Consider the following 20,684-nt stretch of genomic DNA (forward strand, 5'->3'; position numbering starts at 1 on the left):
GGAGGTATTCTTGGCTGTGTGTGGGATGTCCAGCAACTCCAGCAAACTTCAAATGGCCGGGGTGAGGCGTATAAATAGGCCACCAAGTCTTGTAGCCGTTGCTCCAACGGTCAGCAGAAAATCTGCGTATCACCGGATGAACCGATGCCTCTGGCTGGGGTAGCGTCGGTTCTTCCTGTCACTCATAACCCGAAGTAGCCGTTGAACTCCTGACAGCTGACGCAGTGATCACCGGTTGAACCGATACTTTGTACCGATGCATCACCGGTTCATCCGGTGCTAAAGGATCTTCTCCTGGGCGCTGACGTCATTACACCGATGGTATACTCCGATGCACTGTCGGTTGAACCGGTGTTGAAGAAACTTCTCCTGGGCACTTGACATCGTCTCTGGTACACAGTACGCCCAATGCACCGATGCCCTTTCTTGGACCGTCGGTTCAACCGGTGCCTATAGACTGACTTCGCTTCGACTCCTTCCTGCACCAAACATCATAGCGTCGGTTTTTTCGACAAGCGTCGGATGCACCGATGCTTAGGCATCGGTTTTTCGGGCCTTGCTACGCCAATCTTTTCTTTATTTTTGTCATCACTTGAAGCTAAAAGTCTGAGAATGGTCATCTTAACAATTATATTAGTCTAAGTGTTGTGTTGTCATTCGATCACCAAAATCACTCGAAATAGCATAAACGGTGCCATGTTCGTTTCACTATGCTTTGAAGCGGAGCGGGCGAGGAATTTTTTTTTCAATGCGCAGATAAACTGCGCCACCTCCGGCCAACAAATTCGTCCCGTGGGGGTTCGAACCTTTGCCGGCAGGGTGCCAAACGCACCATTAGACCAACTGGGCTAGTGGCCGCTGGCCACAAGCAATGTTCAGAGCAGAGACATGGCAAAATATGGTTGGTTTCCAGCATACCAATTCTTGCCGTCTGATTCAATGCCCAGAATGCCCATACATGCTCGCACAGCTACTGTGCAGTAAAGATAAAAACACTGAATTTGTACAGTATACTCTACTACCAGTAGTGTACGCCCAATATGTCTGGCCTGTGCTTCTTGATGAGGTTTTGGCCTTTGAGCTGTCCAACTCTGCACATTCACAGCTAGAAAAGTGGCATTCATCCATGCCCATTAGTACCGGGCACATTTAAAACCGGTACTAAATGGCTTCCCGAGGATATTTAGTATCGGTTCTAAATTTTGAATTGCTATGAGTCTATTTAGTACCGGATCATACCACCACCCGGTACTGAATGCTGTGATTTAATACTGGTTGGTGTTACAGCCTGGTACAAAACAGCCCGGTACCACCAACCGGTACTCAACGATGATATGTAGTACCAGATGGTAGTACAAGCCGGTACTAAATGGTGCTCCACGAGTTACTTCAAAAGGTAAGCATCTTCCACCAAGTTAGATATAATGTGTAGGTAGGATGGTAATGAGGGCTCGCGCGAGGTCAGAGGTCGTGGGTTCGAATTCCGCGCATGCGCATTTACACATGAGTTACGTCGCGTGTGCAGATCTCTCTTTATTTTCTTTGGCACCAAGCTATTTAGTAACTGTTGATTCAACCAGTACTAAAATGACAAGCCATTTAGTACCGGAGAGTCGTACCGGTTGGGAAACCAGTACTAAGCGAGGTTTTCCAATCGGTACTAAAGCCAATTTCTTCGGTAGTGATCCCTTTTCTGCAGAGTTTCTGAATTTCGGTGTTTGCCTAGAATATGCCTTACAGGCTCGCCCAGCAACCATTTCAGACTGCTCGTGAGCTGGACACGATCGAAATTAGAAAAGGATCCTACGTACATGTACCAATACCAGCCATGCATAATCATCAAGAGAATTTGGCGCAGGCCCTGCCTTACCGTGCACTCTCCCAAGGTTAGTTCCCATACACTGTGATCATCCAATTTGCGCCTCCATGCCAGAGGGCACGGTTAGACTTAATTAACCATAAACATGATCTTAGTTTAACCTAATTATGATCACTAATTACTTAATGTGGAAATTTTAGATTAAACTGACCAGAGCCTTTCCATTCGATTATTACCTCCGTAGTCATAGCAGTAGTTGATGTAGATGAAGCAGCATTTGAATCTTCACCAGAATATAGCCCTCAATTGCACCGAGTATCTCTCATTCAACAGAATGCAGAGATTAATAGGAGCTCACAAAGGAGGGAGAGATATCTTGAAGAGATGCAGGCTTAGTTTCCTGCATCAGAGGAGATTCAAGGGAACAATTGGACACTAACCATCACACAGATCACGTTGCACATCACTAATTGCACATAGTTTAATCATTGCACGTGAACAATATAGTAGATCCAATCTACTAATTGCATTGCTCTGATTTGCACATAATGCTTGCATGATTATATTTGTGTTAGCACTAATTATCCATGATTAAGCACGAAAAAGGTCTAAACTGACACCAATCAGAGGCTTAAACTTATCTGGCTCCGGATTAGTATCATGACAGAGCTAAGAAGGCTCTTGATACCGATTGTTAGACTTAATTAACCCTAAACAAGATCTTAGCTTAGCCTAATCATGATCACTAATTACATAATGCGGAAATCTTAGATTAAGCTGACTCGAGCCTTTCGATTCTATTATTGCCTCCGTAGTTGTAGCAGTAGTTGATGTAGATGAAGCAGCACTTGAATAGTTCCCTATCCTAGTTTCCCATCTTTATTTTTTTGTGAAAAAGAAAAAACACTCTCCAATGGTTCCCTATTCTAGTTCCTCATCTCCTAACAATTGTCAAATTGATCTCTCGTGTGCATAAAAATACACACCCCTTCGCGGCTCCCAATCGCCCCTCTCCCACAATGTTTCCCGCGGAATTATTCTTGTGGGGCCACAACTTCTCATTTTTTAAGAGTAAAAATAGGGAACTATTGGAGATGAACTTTTTTTTTGTCTCCTCATACCTATTTGGGGAGTTGGCAAACAACAAGATTTGAGAAAAAAATATTAGGAACTATTGGAGATGATGTTAGACTGGCACAACTACTGTGCATCATAGTTAAAACACTGAACTGCACAGTCTGTTCTATCCCCTGTACCAGCAATCCCCAAACTATCAGACTGCTTGTGAGCTGAACATAGTAGAAAACTATCCTACATATACCAATTCCAGCCACTGCATAATCATTGAGAGAATTTGGCGCATCCCCAAACACGGCGATCGTCCAATTTGCGCCACCGTGATAGAGAACGACATGGGCAGCGACCTGAAGCCCCGCCGCCTCATCCTCAAGAGACCCAGACAAGCTGACCACCCGCCGCACGCCGTGCCCTCCTCCCAGACCCGGCGCTCGCAGGCCGTGACTGTAAGGATCGGGTGCTCTAATTTAAGAGTGGGAGGGGGTGAATTAGGCACTATTAAAAACTTAAACCTATGGCTCCAACTAGTTTGCACAAAACTTAAACTAAAACCACTATAGTTGTTCTAGTGTGAAACCCCTATCCCAAAAGAGTTTAGCAACCTATAGCCTTTCCTATCAAGAAACTACTCTATGAAAGTAAAGGCACACAAATTACTAGTATTAAATGCGGAAGCTTAAAGAGCGGGATAGGAGATAGCAAACTTTTGACACGGGTGTTTATCCCGTGGTTCGGTTAGCCACAAAATCACACCTACATCTATGTTGTTGTAGCACTCACTAAGAGTATTGCTACTCGGCCACCAAGTCTCTTCCGTGAGCACAATCACGGTCACCTTAGCCCCGGGTTCTACTAAGGAGCTTCTCCACAATGGATGGGGTCTCCACGTCCCCCGCACAAAGTGTCGTCACCGCTCCACACCAAGTCGGAGGGGCGATGACGTTGCCGGCGAGCTTCACAGCTCCAAGGGACCGGCGCACCAAGCTCTTATTTTGGTTCACTAGAGAACCACAGCACAAAGGCTCAAGGCCTTGCAATCTCACTCACTAAGAGCTAATCCTTTACACAACACTCTCAAGGTGTGCTAAGGGTTAAGAATATGATCACTAAGCTCTTGGATGGCTTGGAGATGTCCTTGGATGTGTATGAGATGTCTTGGGACTCCAGCAAGCTTCAAATAACCGGGGGATGCCATATATATAGGCCTCCAAGTCGTGGAGCCATTGCTCCAACGATCAGCAAAATTCTGTGTACCATCGGATGAACCGATGCCTCTGCATGGGATAGCGTCGGTTCATCCGGTCACTCTCAGACCCGAAGTAGTCGTTGAGCTTCTGACGCGCTGTATGCGACACCACCGGTTTAACCGATGCCTGGGTGTCGGTTGAACCGATCAGTCACAGCACTCAACAAGCCATTGGCCTCTTTCTCACCTGGTGACGTCATTACACCAGTGCTTTGCTCCGATGCATCATCGGTTCAACCGGTGCTGAAGACTTGGCTCCTACGCGCTTGACATCGTCTCTGGAACATAGTACATCCAATGCACCGATGCCTAGGTTGACGTCGTTGGTTCATCCGGTGCTGTACTTCTTTCTTCACTTGATCTCCAGAGGCGCACATGCTTGTGCCACAGCCAGGCCGTCGGAACTTCCGACAACCATCGGATGCACCAATGCCTATAGCATCGGTTCTTCCGGTGCTTCTGATTTCAGTAGAACTCGTCCAATTCAGTGTTTCTTTGAGTTCTTTCTTCGTGTTTTGCTTTCCATGGCCTTTGTACTTCATCCCTGGGATCTAGAAATGTTCACTCAATAAAACCATTAGTCCCATTGATTGCGTTGTCATTCGATCACCAAAATCACTCGAAATGGCATAAATGGTGCCATGTTCGTTATAATCTCCCCTTTTTTGGTGATTGATGACAACACAATCAAAGCAAGCATAATATTTGTAAAAGTTGACAAAATTAACCACTTGATACCAATTGAAACAATTGAAATCACTTACACTTGCTTGGATGCTTACCACCATCCAATGATGGCTTGGCCTCCCCCTAAAACCATGATTCCCTCTTTGTTCCTCCCCCTATCTCACTAATTCTCCCTCATGACTTTATTCACTTGGCATGTCTCCTCCTTTGGAATATATTTTTCTTCTTGGGAACATTTCTCCCTCTTTGTTGGAAACATGCCTTGCTTTGATCCACATCTCTCCCCCTTTGGAATCAAATCACCTAAAAATAGCTCAAGAGAGGATTAGTAGCCTAGGGAGTTAGTTCTATGACTTGTGATCCAATTGTATGATATCAGTGAAGATATCAATTGAAAAATTTACTATGGTGGATCACAAAATCACGAAACTAGCATGACATGAGCTAAGCTTCCCATAAGTATGTGCACAAAATGATAATGTGAAAATCAAGTGCACAACTAAATGTTATAACTAGAAAGCTTAGATCATATCATACTCGGAGGTTGCTCTAAAATAAACAAAATTTGACAAGGTTAAGCAAATGTATGAGCACATAGCCTATGAACTTAGATATGAGCATTTAAGTTCAATAGAGCATGGCTCAATATGTATGAAGCAAAATTTATCTAATCACTCTTATAGAGTTGTTTGTTCACATTGATTGTGAGAAACATTCTCTTAGATTGTTAACTTCACGTGAGACTACAAAAGATAAACTTGCAAATATGTTAGTCTCAAAATCACAAGCCATAGGATGAACTCCCCCTAAATGTGTGCATTTAGTGTTTGAATCACCAAGCAAATGTATGCACATAGATTTTGACACAATTGGGAAGTTTACCCTATAGCTTGTGTTCATGGTACACATATGAAATACATACCTCATGAAGTCCATGTACCATAAAGGGTGTCTTTGTGTACCTTTCTACACTTATCAAACCATGTAGGTTGCTCATGGATTAGAATCATGACACAAGCAACCCACCATATATAGAACTAGGAGATGCAATATATACAAACAACCTAGCAAAAAGTAATGGAGCTACATGATGTTTGAATTGAAATCTAGCTACCATTACCTTATGGGGAACTTGAGCAACAAATGTCCAAGATGTCATCTTAGCTTGTATTGGCTTGAACCTTCACTTCAATCTTGTAAGCTAAGCCTTCAAATCCCTCTAAGCCATTTTTGGGCTTCAAGTCTCTTTTGGAACCCACACCATTTGAAGCCCCTTCATGTTGGTGATGATGTCCTTGGGCACCCAAATGGGGCGGTTCCAACTCCTTTCTTGCTTCCCAATCTTGTGAGCAACCACTTTACCATTTGTTTTCTTCTTGATCACATAGGTGGTGCTATTGTTCTTGTTCCTCCGGTTGAGCTTGGTGTAGATGCGAGAACTCTTGATTGTGAGTTTTTTTATTCTTCTCATCCGAAAGCTTTTTCTTTTGTTGAGTGCACTTGTTCGACTTGTGGCTTTTATGATGGCACTTTTAGCAAGTCACGGTGGACCCCTTCTCAAATTTCTTCACCATGTTTTCACGGTCATCTTGAGAAGGTTGGACATTGCTCTCTATGCCTTTGCCCTTCAATCTATATAAGTCCTTCATGAGCCTTTCCACTTCTTGTTTGAGCTCATCATTCTCCTTGGCAATGAGATCATCACATGATTCTACAATGGCATTCTCATAGCATTTCTCATTGCAAGGGTTAGAGCAAGATTCATCAATTAAATCAATTCAAGAAGTTGAAGCATCTACCCTAGAGATTGGAATTGCACAAGGGGTAGTTAGCTTCATTTCCAAAGAGTCATTTGTATTATTAATGCTCTCAAATTTTAATTTGAGCTCTTCATGCTCCTTGCTAAGCAATTTGAATTTGCACAACAAATTTTCATAATTTGTAGCAAGAGAAGCATTTAGATCATTGAGAGCATTAAGGTTTTTAATTTCTTTTGATTGCTTCTTAATGACTTTTTGGTGCTCATGAACAAGATCAACAAGTTCATCAATTGAAGGAGAATCGGAGTCATCAGCACTTACATCGCTATCCATACCTTTGGCCATAAGGCAAGTGTTGGATGACGATCCCATGCGGGTGGTGAATTTCTTGTTTGATTCATCACTTGAACTTGCACTTAATTTTTCACCACCACTAACCCATTCACCAAGTATGACAAATGATTCATGCTTGGAATTCTCCTTCTTTTGTTGCTTTTTCTTCTTGAATCTTTTCTCAACCTTCATAAGTTGATGGTGAGGCCCATCTTTGAGAAAGACCATGTACCCCACTGAGTTGATTTCTTTCAAGTATTTGTTCATCTTCTTGACTTGCATGTAGAGATTGGGGTCTGTTGGCTCTTTTTCATCACTTGAGGAGCTTTGACATGCCTCCTCTTCTTCCTCATCACTTGAGCTATCTTTGATGGCCATCTTCTTCAACTTTTTGACTTGCTTGCATGCAAGTGCACTATGTGTTGGTGAAGAAGGTGGCGCTCTTGGCTTGATGTCATGGCGTAGCTCATGGGCGATCACCTTGTTGAGGACTTGATTTGGTGTCATTGTTGTGAGATCTTTCTCATATAGAATTGTTGTCACCAAATCATAGTCCGGTCTTCGGAGTGAGTGAAGGATCTTGTGAATGAGTTCCAAGTTTTCAATTTTCTTCACATCTAAAGAGTTAATCTCATTCACAAGAATATTCAACCGTGAGTACATAGTTTCGGTATTTTCATGATCAAGTTGCTTGAAGCTATTAAGTTTATCAATGAGAATATGATATCTTTCCTTTGCAACATCTTTTGTGCATTCATGGTTCTCACTAATAGTTTGCCATAAAACTTTAACATTTTCGCAACCAAACACACGGTTGAAAATATTTTCACCAAGAGAATTTAAAATAGCACACTTGGCTATAGCATCATATTGCTTCTCTTGTTGACTATTGTTTTTAGTTCCTTCACTCATTACTCTCCAAACATTTAGGCCCTTTGCTTGGAGGTGTGATTGCATCAAAATCTTCCAACGTTGGAAGCCCGTGCCATTAAAATGTGGAGGAGGTCCTAGAGAATCCATCCCCTCTCCTAAACGAGCTAACTCATTAGGCGGTGAAGCCTAACCGATCAAGTGAGCAGGTAAACACAAATTGCCAATAGAATTGGCTTTGTTTGTGAGACAAGTGAGTCCCGGCTCTGATACTTCTTGTAAGGATCGGGTGCTCTAGCCTAAGAGGGGGAGGGGGTGAATTAGGCACTATTAAAAACTTAGACCTATGGCTCCAACTAGTTTGCACAAAACTTAAACTAAAATATGCTATCTAGATGTGCAACTATGGTTGTTCTAGTGTGAAAGCCCTATCCCAAAAGAGTTTAGCAACCTATAGCCTTTCCTATCAAGAAACTACTCTATAAAAATAAAGGCACACAAATTGCTAGTATTAAATATGGAAGCTTAAAGAGCGGGATAGGAAATAGCAAACTCTTGACGCGAGTGTTTATCCTGTGGTTTGGTTAGCCACAAAGGCACACCTACATCCACGTTGTTGTAGCACTCACTAAGAGTATTGCTACTCGGCCACCAAGTCTCTTCCGTGAACACAATCACGGTCACCTTGGCCCTGGGTTCCACTAAGGAGCTTCTCCACAAAGGATGGGGATCTCCACGTCCCCCGCACAAAGTGTCGTCGCCACTCCACACCAAGTCAGACGGTCGATGACGTTGCTGGCGAGCTTCACAGCTCCAAGGGGCCGGCGCACCAAGCTCTTCTTTTGGTTCACTAGAGAACCACAGCACAAAGGCTCAAGGCCTTGCAATCTCACTCACTAAGAGCTAATCGTTTATACAACTCTCTCAAGGTGTGCTAAGGGTTAAGGATATGATAACTAAGCTCTTGGATGGCTTGGAGATGTCCATGGATGTGTATGAGATGTCTTGGAACTCTAGCAAGGTTCAAATGGCCGGGGGATACCATATATATTGGCCTCCAAGTCGTGGAGCCGTTGCTCCAACGGTCAGCAAAATTCCGCGTACCTTTGGATGAACCGATGCCTCTGCATGGGGTAGCATCGGTTCATCTGGTCACTCTCAGACCCGAAGTAGCCGTTGAGCTTCTGACGCGCTGTCTGCGACACCCTCCGGTTTAATTGATGCCTGGGTGTTGGTTGAACCGATCACTCACAGCACTCAACTAGCCGTTGGCCTCTTTCTCTCCTGCTGACGTCATTACACCGGTGCTTTGCTCTGATCCATCATCGGTTCAACCGGTGCTGAAGACTTGGCTCCTACACGCTTGACATCGTCTCTGGAACATAGTACATCCAATGCACCGATACTTAGGTTGACGTCGTCGGTTCATCCAGTGCTATACTTCTTTCTTCACTTGATCTCCAGAGGCGCACATACTTATGCCACAGCTAGGCTGTCGGAACTTCCGACAAGCATCGGTTGCACTGATGCCTGTAGCATCGGTTCTTCTGGTGCTTCTGATTTCAGTAGAACTCGTCCAATTCAGTGTTTCTTTAAGTTCTTTCTTCGTGTTTTGCTTTGCATGGCCTTTGTACTTCATCTCTGGGATATAGAAATGTTCACTCAATAAAACAATTGGTCCCATTGATTGTGTTGTCATTCGATCACCAAAATCACTCGAAATGGCATAAATGGTGCCATGTTCTTTACAGTGACGAGGCTGGCGAGCGCGGTGCCACTGAGCGGGATGCTATGCTCCAGCATGTCCCGCAGCAGGGAGAACGCCGCGCCGTTGAAGCCGCAGCGCACGCAGACGGAGTCGGTAGGGTACCAGGAGGAAGACGTCCCAGTGCGGCATCTCGTCTAATAGGTGGAGGGCGGGGACAGGGAAGGAGCGCTGGCGGAAGCAGAAGGCGATGACGGTGTTGCGGTGGAACACGCCGAGCGGGAGCGCGCGGCAGCGGGCGAGGCCATGGACGGCGCGCGGGAACGCGCTGATGGCCGGGTGCGGGTGGAAGTGTGAGGCGGAGGCCTGTGGGGTTGGAACGGAATGGAAGAAGGCGGCCACATCGTGGCGTAGCAGGGGCAGTAGCACGCGCCCGGCCAATTTCGCTATTACCTAGAAGGAAGAAGAAACTTGAGCCGGTTTAGTATTTTGGTTGGATGGATGGACCGTAGAAAGACCAGTCCAGTCCAGTCCAGTTTAGAAGACCAGTCCTGTTTAGAAGAATTTGGTCCATCAAGGCCCGCTAGAATTCGGGTCGCTTGTTTAAAAAGAAGGCGGGTTTTTTTTTATTTTAATATTTTTTATTTTTTTTTTACAAAAATATATTTACATTTTCGAAATTTACAAAAATATACCCCGGCCGCTCAGCTGCCAGGCGGCCGGCACCTGGTCGCCCCGCTACCGGGCGGCAGGGGCTTATCTGTAAAAATTTTCATAAAAAAATTGTGTTCCGGTCCTTGAAGGACCGGTCGCCCGGCTGCCGGGCGGCTTGGCGCCCGACAGCCGGGCGGCTGGTCCAGGCTAGCTAGTTCTTCAATATTTTCAGAGGACGGGAAGAGCTCGTGTTTCATCTGCCTGCTGGTCTGATTGTGACAGACTCACTGCTCTCTCTCCACCGAGCAAATCAGCACCTGCTCTCTTTTTTCCACGCCAAGCACAGCAGAGCATTCAATTAGCAGCAACTCTCTCTCTCTTCTCTCTCATGCATGCATGCACACTCACGCACTGGCACATAGCACAGGCAGCAGCCAGAGCTCCTCTTTAATGCCCCCAGTTATTTCTTTTTCCCCAACCACACCACCGCCAGCAGCCTGGGCTCCTGCTCCTCACGCCATGTGCCTCCTCTCAAGCCGCCGCCACCTCTGTTCCTCACTGTCACGATCAGACCAGCAGGCAGATGAAACACGAGCTCTTCCTGGATGGGAGAGAAGAGAGAGTGTGCATGAGTGACAGAGAAGAGAGAGCTTTTGCCGGTGCGTGAGTGTGCATGCATGAGAGAGAAGAGAGGGAGAGAGAGCTGCTGCTGCTAATTGATTGCTCTGCTGTGCTTGGTGTGGAAAAAGGAGAGCAGGTGCTGATTTGCTCGGTGGAGAGAGAGCAGTGAGCCTGTCACTATCAGACCAGCAGGCAGATGAAACACGAGCTCTTTCCGTCCTCTGAAAATATTGAAGAACCAGCTAGCCTGCACCGGCCGCCCCGCTGCCGGGCGACCGGTCCTTCAGGGACCGGACCGCAATTTTTTTACGAAAATTTTTACAGATAAGCCCCTACCGCCCGGCAGCGGGGCGACCAGGTGCCGGCCGCCCGACAGCTGGGCGGCCGGGGTATATTCTTGTAAATTTTGAAAACAAAAATATATTTTTATAAAAAATGAAAATAAAAAATAAAAAAACCGCTAAAAAGAAGTCGTGATCTATCTTAGCCCAATCAGAATGGGCCGTGCTACGTTCTGTCCGCCTGCAGTCCTGCCCTTCACTCTGTGAGTGCGCGGATGGTATTTCTATATATAGTTCATATATATAGTTCCAATGTTACACTACTATGTTTTTCTTAACTACAACTTCGAATTGGCAATGTTTCCACATAGAACAAAAAACCATTCGAGATGCATTTCACTGCTTAAATATGTAATTAGATATCTTATTTCAATGTAACGGCAAATTTTTTTTGTACTAAATAGTATATGCCATCTACGTCAACGAACCTATGTGATATGTTGCTTATATACAATGTATGAACTCCATTATTTCTTTAATTATATAGACCAGCATACTTAAAACTACGAGATTATTAAATAATTCACTTTCTTCCCTCACTGCCAATCATTAGCCAATTCCTCTTAGAATAAAAAAGGATCCTACAAAGACTTATTGTATTTATTCATAAGTAATCATTACCAGCAGTTGTAAATTCAAAATCTAATATTGGTCAACTGTATTTCTCTGTTGCAGAAAACAAAACAAGAGGACTACTTTCCATGCAGACAAGCAAACTCCATACACTTTGACCTTGCTTTTTATCAGTATATACTACCATGTACCCCTGTCAAAAAAATATATATAAAGAAAAAAGGTAACGTTGTATTTCATACTGAACCGGACAATTGCTTCATGTAACACCCTAATAAAATTTTTTGAGTTTGAAGAAAAAATATTTTTTTCAAATGATCTTTGTGGTTTAAAAAAATAGAGAGAGAGTTTTTCCTCTCCTTTTCTCTCTCTCTATTCCTCTCTTTTTCCAGCCCAGCTCAGCTCCGTCTCTTTTTTTCTTCCCCCTTTCCCTTTCTTCGGCCCAACTCCCTCCCAGCCCATGCGCACCCCTCCTCTCTTCTCTTTTCTTTTTCCCCTACGCGGCCCAAACCCAGCCCAACCCCTCTCCTCGGCCTGCCTCGCCCCCTCTCTCCTCCCTCCCCTCTCTCTCACTGACATCGAGGCCCGCCCATCAGGGCCATCTTCAACCTCCAGCTGCCTTCCTTCCCTGTGCCACGCTCTGCCGACCAGCCGCCTCCCCGCGCCTGCTTGCATCCCTTCTCTCTGCAACCGCCGCCTTCAATGCTTTTGATTAGCCGGCGCCACCTCCTCTCCTTCTCCCCTTTCTCGGTCCGTAATGGCCGCCACCATCATGGCCTCATGGCCGGCCACCCGAGCGTCACCGTCCCTTCCCCTGCCGCCCTTTTCCCTCCCTTCCTCGGCCTTTATAAGGCCGCCCCGAGTCCCTGCCTCACCCCTTTCTCGCTTCCTCGCTCACTCGCGCCTCCTCTACTGCGCAGCGCCGCCACCATACCCGAGCTTGACTGCGCCGCCTATCCGCCGCTTGGCCGCGCCGTCGATCTCCCTCTCCGCCGTCTCCCCGACGACTACAAGTTTCCTTGGAGCTCCGCGACGTGGTAGGGGTCACATCCAACCCTTTCCCCCCCTTCTCTCTCGGTTTCCCATGGGCGCAATCGCTCGCTGGAGTTCGATTGAGCCACCTCACCGCCATGCTCCCCGCTCCGCTCGCTGCTTCACCTCGTCGACACGGCCATCGTCCTCACCAGCGCGTCCTCGCTCTCCCAGGCCCCTCCGCACCGCCCGTTGACCTCCGGACCGCCGTTCCGGCCAGGTCCGGCGAGGCACGCCGCCCGCAAGCCGCTAGCCAAGCCGCGTCTCCGCCCGTCTGAGCCGACCCAAACACCTCGGATCTCGATCTAATAGAGTAGATCAACCAAGGCCAAGTCAATCCCCCATCAACCCTTGTGCATTTTGCACATAAGCTCCTACAGTTTCCGCAAATCAACCCGCACTCCACATCAGTTCAAAAGTATTCACAAGAGGCCCTTTTTCTTTCGTTTTAGCCCCTGAGTTCTTGTAAAATATAACCCGCCATCCATAGCCTCTCTGTTTTCAATGTAACCCCTTTTATCTAAGGTTTAATTATGCTGTAGCCCTTGGTTTCTTCAGATCTAGCCCCTGAAAGTTCATATCTTTCACAAATAAGCCCCTGGAACGTTGCTTTAGCCATATCTTCCTCGTTTTAACTCTATTTTCAGCGACTCTTGCGCTCACGCGATCCTTGCAACGCGTACAACAATTTTATCTCCTTGTCTTACTCTATTTTTACTTTTTGTTATGCTTTTTCTTATTTTGTGTATGTTTTTCTTGTGTGATCGTGTAGACAATGTGCCATTTGAGGGAAATCAAGAGCAAAAGTTCGAAGAAGAGACACAACAATTTGGCAAGGAAGGCAAGTGAACTTCTCCCTTGCATATTCTATTTTATCCCAATAATAGCATGTTGATAAACTTTACTTTATTTCTGAATTGCATAAATGTAACGAACATGGCACCTTTTATGCCATTTCGAGTGATTTTGGTGATCGAATGACAACGCAATCAATGGGACTAATGATTTTGTTAAGTGAATATTTTTAGATCCCAGGGATGAAGTAAAAAGTCCATGCAAAGCAAAACACGAAGAAAGAACTCAAAGAAATGCTGAATTGGTCAAGTTCTACTGAAATCAGTAGCACCGGAAGAACCGATGCCCAAGCATCGGTGCATCTGATGGTTGTCGGAAGATCCGACGCCCTGGCTTCAGTGCAAGTCTGAGAGCAAAATGAAGACCAAGTGAAGATCAAGTGAAGCACCGGATGAACCGATGGTGTCAAGAGAGGCATCGGTGCATTCAATGTACTATGTTCTAGAGACGATGTCAAGGGCCCAGAAGCCAAGCTTTCAGCACCGGTTTAACCGACGGTGTATTAGAGCATACCATCGGAGCAATGACGTCAGCAGAAGAGGAAAGCCCAATGGCTAGTCCAGTTGCTGTGTGTGACTGGTTGAACCGTTAACCGATGGTCCCTGGAGTCGCTGCAACTGTGTCAGAGATGCCAACGGCTACTTCAGTTGCTGTGAGTGACCGGAAGATCCAACGCCGTGCACCGAAAGTTCCGATGCCTACGCAGAAAAGCTGCTAACGGCTACAAACGACTAGTTTGAGTTGGTGGCCTATATATACGCCTCACCCCGGCCATTTGAAGATTGCTGGAGTCCCAAGACATCACACACACATCCAAGAATACCTCCAAGCCATACAAGAGCATAGAGATCAAATCCTTAGTCCTTAGCACAAACTTTGTGAGTGTTAGTGCAAGGTTAGCTCTTGAGTGAGTGATCAAGAAAGGTTTAGATCCTTGTGCTGTGGTTCTAAAGTGAACCAATATTGTATCTTGGTGCGCCGGCCTCCTTGGAGCCTTGGTGGCTCGCCGGCAAGTCTACGACCCTCCGGCTTGGTGTGAAGCGGCATCGACAACATTGTGCGGGGGATGGAGACCCCTCCTTCGTGGGCAATCTTTCTTAGTGATGATCGGGATCAAGGTGACCGTGATTTTGTTCACGGAAGAGACTTGATTGCCGGGAAGCGATACTCTTCGTGAGTGCTTCAACAACGTGGACGTAGGGGCGCCTTTGTGGCAAACCGAACCACGGGATAAATCCTCGTGTCGAGAGTTCGCTTCCTCTCATCCCTCTCCTTTAGCTTCCGCATTTCATATTGCAACTTGTGTACCTTTACTTTCTTAGTATAGTATCTTGCTAGGATTGGCTATATGTTGCAAAACTCTTTTGGGATGAGGGTTTCACACTAAGCTAAACCGAGTTGCACATCTAGATAGCTTGATCTAGTTTAAGTTTTGTGCAAACTAGTTGGAGCCAGAGGTTAAGGATTTTAGAGTGCCTAATTCACCCCCTCCCCCTCTTAGGCTAGAGCACCCGATCACTTTCAATAAACTTGATGGGTCACCTAATAAGGATTTACCTAGTCACCTAATAAGGATTATACCAGGATAATTACAAGATCACTTAATTTAATTGGAATATGGAGAACCATCCAAAAACAGTATAACCACAAGAACCATATGGCTCTGGTTTTGGCTGATTAATTAGAAATACTAGCTTATGATGATCTTACTGAATGGGCAAGAGGGGAAGCATCGATGGGGTATAGCTTGGTCCTCTTGAGGCTTTGATGTGTGGTCCTTTTTAAGGCACATCATTATTAGGGAGAGTTATGACCGCTTTGACTTGAAACCTTAGGGAATCGTCATGAGCTGTGAATCTTTGTAAACGCCTCGTAGCATCCCTATGCAATCACACCTCGGAAGTTGGTATTGTGCCTGATCAGTACAACGTGGTTGGATCCAAAGTTCTTCTAAACTTTTACGTGGTAAAAGTGTGCAATCTCTGCAGGGTGTAAAACTGATATATCAGCCGTGCTCACGGTCAAGAGTGGCCTAAATCCTGACATGATAATTGAACTTGAAGAACAAATAAACTGTGGTGCTTTGGCTTTATTATGATGGTTCCTTTATGTTTGTATGCTTAAGTGGGTTGGTATAAACTTATACTTGGTTAATAGATGCTTGCTGATAAAATATGATCAACTAAAAATGCTAACTGCTATAAACCTCAGCCTTTTCTTGTTGGCATTGCATTCTTCCCCCACTTGCTAAGTATCAACCATAAAAGTACTCACCCTTGCCTAATTGCTGTTCAGAAGAGACTATGCAAGTGGAGCACTTCAAGGAGTTCTAGGTGTGCGTTCACCAGTCAACAGCATGTGGAGGAAGCCGCTACTGTAGTACTAGTTTAGGATATCGATGAAACGATTAAAGACCTTCGTGTCTATTTATCGGAGTGTCATAAAGTTATTTATTCTCTTTTCTTACGTTTTGGGCAGTGTCTTTTGATATATTCACTTATAATGTCTATTATATGTGTGTAAATTTGATCCTAGCACACATATGAGATCTATTTGATTTCTTTCTGAAATCGGATGCGACACTTCACTACTGGAATAATATTCATTTCACTGACGCTGGGCGCGCAGGGGCGTGCGCAAATTACTCACCCACGATAATTTTGTAGACTTTTGTTACTCCATCCAACAAGCTTGTCAGAAGAAACAAGGCCACTTATCAATAACAAAATAAAATCTTCAATTATTGGATGCTCAAACGTGTACAATAAGTCTAAATTTTGTTTATTTCAGTGTCTCCAAGTCGCGCAACATCAGACGAAGAACAGTAGTGTTCCTAGAAAACGTAGCTTCGTCTGCATCTCGGATCTCGAGACCTTGAGAAACCACGTCAAGGCTGAAGCATGGTACAGAAAATTGTGAGCGACATGAGCCGTTTAGTAGGATTTTTTCTGCATCTCGCTTTAACGCGCCACACACGCTGATGAGAACGTATACAAACACCGAACGAGTCAATGGCGCCATATATAAATCTGACAAGGATTTGTACGTTGAAGCCAACGTGCGTGTACTAATTGGAGGTGGGTATGCACAGGCCATGGTTTAATTTGGAGCCGGTCTCCACTGATTTTTTCTTCCATGAAAACATCCAATCTGAATGTCTAATCCACGGATAGCCTCCATGAAGCTTCCTTCAGGCCGGTCGCCTTACTTCACACTGAACACCTACCAGCCAAGCAACAACCAGATGAAAGCAGCAGCAACTAGCAGCCTGGTCTTCACCATCGAGCCCTCGTATATTCCAACCCCACTTCCAGCACCACGACGGTGCCGACATGACCGAAAGGTGAGCCCCTGCTTACCTACGAGTACATGACCGACGTCTATGCATGAGGGTGCTCATCCTTGATGTTGTTACAGGGAAGAAGAATGTGCCAGCCCCTGCCACTAAAAGTAGTATGCGTAGAAAAAGCATAAATCTTCACTTGGATGCACAAACGCCCGACAAGTTTAAGGTCCTCTCTCTCAAAACAAAGGGGGTTAAGATCCTGTTTGTTTTAGCGTCGCCAATCCGAGCAAGATGAAGAACAGTAGTGTTCCTAGAAAGCTAGCTTCGTCTGCGTCTCGCATCTCCACCTTGATGAACCGCGCACATCAAGGCTGAAGCGTGTATTGAAAATCATGAGCGACGTAAGCAGTTTAGTAGGATTCTTTTCAAATCTTTCTTAAACGCGCCACAAATGACGCCGGGCCACGTAAGCTGTTCCTAGAAAGCTAGATTCTACTGACGTCAATGCACTGACGCATTGCACCGATGGGTGTCGGTTTAACCGGTACTGAAGACTTTGTGCCTCGAACTTTTCTGCTGCTTGACATGCTCTCTGAGTAATGCAAGCACAAATGCAACGACGTCTCTGGTAGTACCATTGGTTAAACCGGTGCTAATGCTGATTTTGACCAAGACCTTCTGGAGCAACACATCAGACACACAGGCAACTGTTCATTGCACCGACGCTCATATTCCAGTAGCGTTGGTTGATCCGGTGCTACTCTCTTTTCTTCACTTGATCATCGAATCAATTCAGAGATGCACCGACCCATTATATTTTTAGGGCGTCGGATTAACCGGTCGGCTGATTTCTACTGACATTTTCCCAAATCATCTCGGTTGTCATTTGGACACTTCTAAAATATTCTATCACTACTACATAAATCGAGGCGGTCAAAAAGTATTAACCGATGCAGTTTTTGCAACCGCCTCGGAGTGAAGGATACAGTTAATCGTAGCCTTAACCAAGGCCGTTTCCCTGCCTGCCTCGGTTAATCCTTTAACCGAGGCAGTTTTTCTAATGCAACAGCCTCGGTTAATCGAACAAAAAAATAAAAAAAGCAAAAGCCCGCTGAGCCCATCACTGGCCCATCGAGCCCATCACGTGTCCATCCGCCGCCGTGTCCCGTCGACGCCGCTGGATCCCACAGCCGTCACGTCCCGCCGGTCCGCTACGCCCGCGCCATGGAGGAGGGCCGCCGCCGCTGTGAGGGCCGCCTCCGCCACGCTCGCCAGCCGGATGGAGGAGGAGGAGAGGGGAGGGCGCCGGATCCGCCATGGAGGAGGAGAGGGGAGAGCACCGCGCTCGCCCGCCGGATGGAGGAGGAGACGGGAGGGTGGCGGATCCGCCATGGAGGGGGAGAGGGGAGGGCGCTGTGCTCCCTTGCTGTCGGCCTCACCTCAGATTCGACATCCCGCGGCTTGTTTCTCACTGGGTCGACGAGACGGGTGGGGTGGCGGCGCCCCCCCCCCCCCGGCTCCCTTGCTCAAGTCATTGCAGCGCAGGAGGGGCACCAGTGCGTGGAGGAGGGGGGAGAGGGGGGAGGAGTCGCTGCCGCTGGATCCCGCCGCCCCCGCGGCGGGACCTTGCTCAAGTCATTGCAGCGCAGGAGGGGCACCAGTGCGTGGAGGAGGGGGGAGGAGTCGCTGCCGCTGGATCCCGCCGCCCCCGCAGCGTCCCGCCGCCGCCGCCACTCGCACAGGGCCGGAGAGGGGGGGGGAGAGAGATGGGGGCGTGAGAGAGAGAGAGAGAGAGAGAGAGAGAGAGGTGTCGGGACATATGGGCGCGTGAGAGAGAGAGGGAGAGGAACGGAACCCTAACTCTCGACACATTTATATCGTAGATTGTCTGTGGATGTCTTAAAGGCGGACGGTCCGCCCTTGGTGGCGGACGGTCCGCTGCCAAAAAATGGCCATGGGAAACTTAACCTTGGTTGCTTTAGAACAACAGTCTCGGTTAAACAATATTAACTGAGGCGGGTATTTTAATGGTGCCCGCCTCGGTTAATTCATTTTGCGAGGTGGTTTTTGTAACCGTCTCGGCTAATAAAAAAATGACCGCCTCGGGCATTAACCGAGGCGGTTAAAAATTATACCCGCCTCCGAGGCCATTTTTAAAGGTCATGTAGTAGTATATCTCTGGTTTTTCACTATAACTTGGTATCTTGACAGTGATTTGAACATATTGACTATGCATTGGACTTCATCCATGGGATCTAGAAAATCTACAAATATACGCTCATAAACTATATTAATCACATTGATTATGTTGTCACACTGTCACAAAAATCACAATAATGGCCTTAATAGGGCCATGTTTCATACACTCAGCGATCGTCAGCGCCATTTTGAACCAAGATGATAAATCTTAGCTACTATGGTCATGTTTCAAAGAGTTCTAAGGAAAACAGAACAATTCTTGTGGACACCAAGTAAAACCCCGATTTCCATGTGCACCATTGCTTTGACAGCATTCCCGCAAGCACGTCTCACAAACACAAATTTAGCACTAGCACAAACTGATGGTACGGTGGTAGTATTAATGGAGAAATAGAATATTGTGGGTATAAACATTTTTTTTATTCATCGCAAATAAGGGGAAAAAAAAGAAGATAAGCATAGACGACCGTAAGATAGTAACTGATGAAGACGATTATTACACCACCGAATACATGCATATTTCGAAACAAACACGCGACAAAGATCGAAGCATATATAGATATAACTACATGGGTCGAAACAAACACGCGACGATTGGAAGCTTGACACAGTACACGGATATATCCTGCCGGCTGCACGCACACACTGCGCTAGCGCGACATCCCGGGATTCATGTGGGGCGAGGCGGTTGCTGCAGCGTCGGCTTTCCCCATCCTCTCCATGTTCTCCTCCCATCCTGCAGTAATAAGCTCATCGTCGTCAACACCCTGACGGGAATGCCGCTGCGAGGAACGCACGCGGGCGTTACTGCTACGCAGTACGTACCGAGGGACATGTCGAAGCCGCGTGCCTTGAGCTCGCGGTACTCCTGGCAGAGCGCGCAGGCCTCGCAGCAGAGGTGGACGCAGCAGTCGTCGCAGGGCTCGTCTGCGAGCCCGCAGCTTGGAGCGGTAGCCGCAGGAGTAGAGGTAGCCCAGCCCCGTCACCGCCGACAGCAGGAAGTAGAGCGCCCCGCTGGCGCAGCATGAGGTGGCCCCCTGGTCGACGATGCCGGCGATCCTCCCGAAGGTGACGCACGGGCAGAAGAACGTCAGGCAGCCTGCGGGGATCGGAGCAGTGCAAGCGAGCAGCGCATGCATGAGGCGCACGAAGAAGAAGCTACAGCCCATCGAGCAGCTAGACCATGGTTGGGTTGACGTTGAAGGAGACTACTCACAGCCGCCGACGTCGTCGAAGCAGTCGCAGAGGCCGGAGGACCACGCGCCGCTCGGCGGAGCGCTGTTGGCCATGCCGACGACCGGAGCGCCTTCTTGCTCTGATGGCTAGCCCTCGGTGAGAAAGCACAGGAACCGCTTGCGCTCGGCAGCGTTGCTCTGTGTTCGCGAACTGGGGGTGGTAGCAACTGGCGCGGTATTTAACCACGGGGCTCGGGCAAGGAGACACCTTAATTAGTGACGCAGAATTAAAATACGTCACTAGATTAATATTAATGACGTGGGTCCGGTTAAGTGCCGCCTGTGGTCTTGAAACGAAACGCGTCACTAATGATAAGTTATGAAGAATTTACATCATTAAATTTCATGAAGATCTAATGGTCTAAACTAACTCAAGAGTCCATATCAACTA

At 46.7% G+C, this 20,684-nt stretch overlaps 1 pseudogene; it reads right to left on the reverse strand.

The window, feature by feature from the left end:
* Positions 1-19,582: 19,582 nt before the first annotated feature.
* LOC120685607 lies at positions 19,583-20,430 on the reverse strand (annotated as a pseudogene).
* Positions 20,431-20,684: the final 254 nt, after the last annotated feature.

Source organism: Panicum virgatum, chromosome 8N, assembly GCF_016808335.1.
Source record: "Panicum virgatum strain AP13 chromosome 8N, P.virgatum_v5, whole genome shotgun sequence".
Classification (NCBI taxonomy): Eukaryota; Viridiplantae; Streptophyta; class Magnoliopsida; order Poales; family Poaceae; genus Panicum; species Panicum virgatum.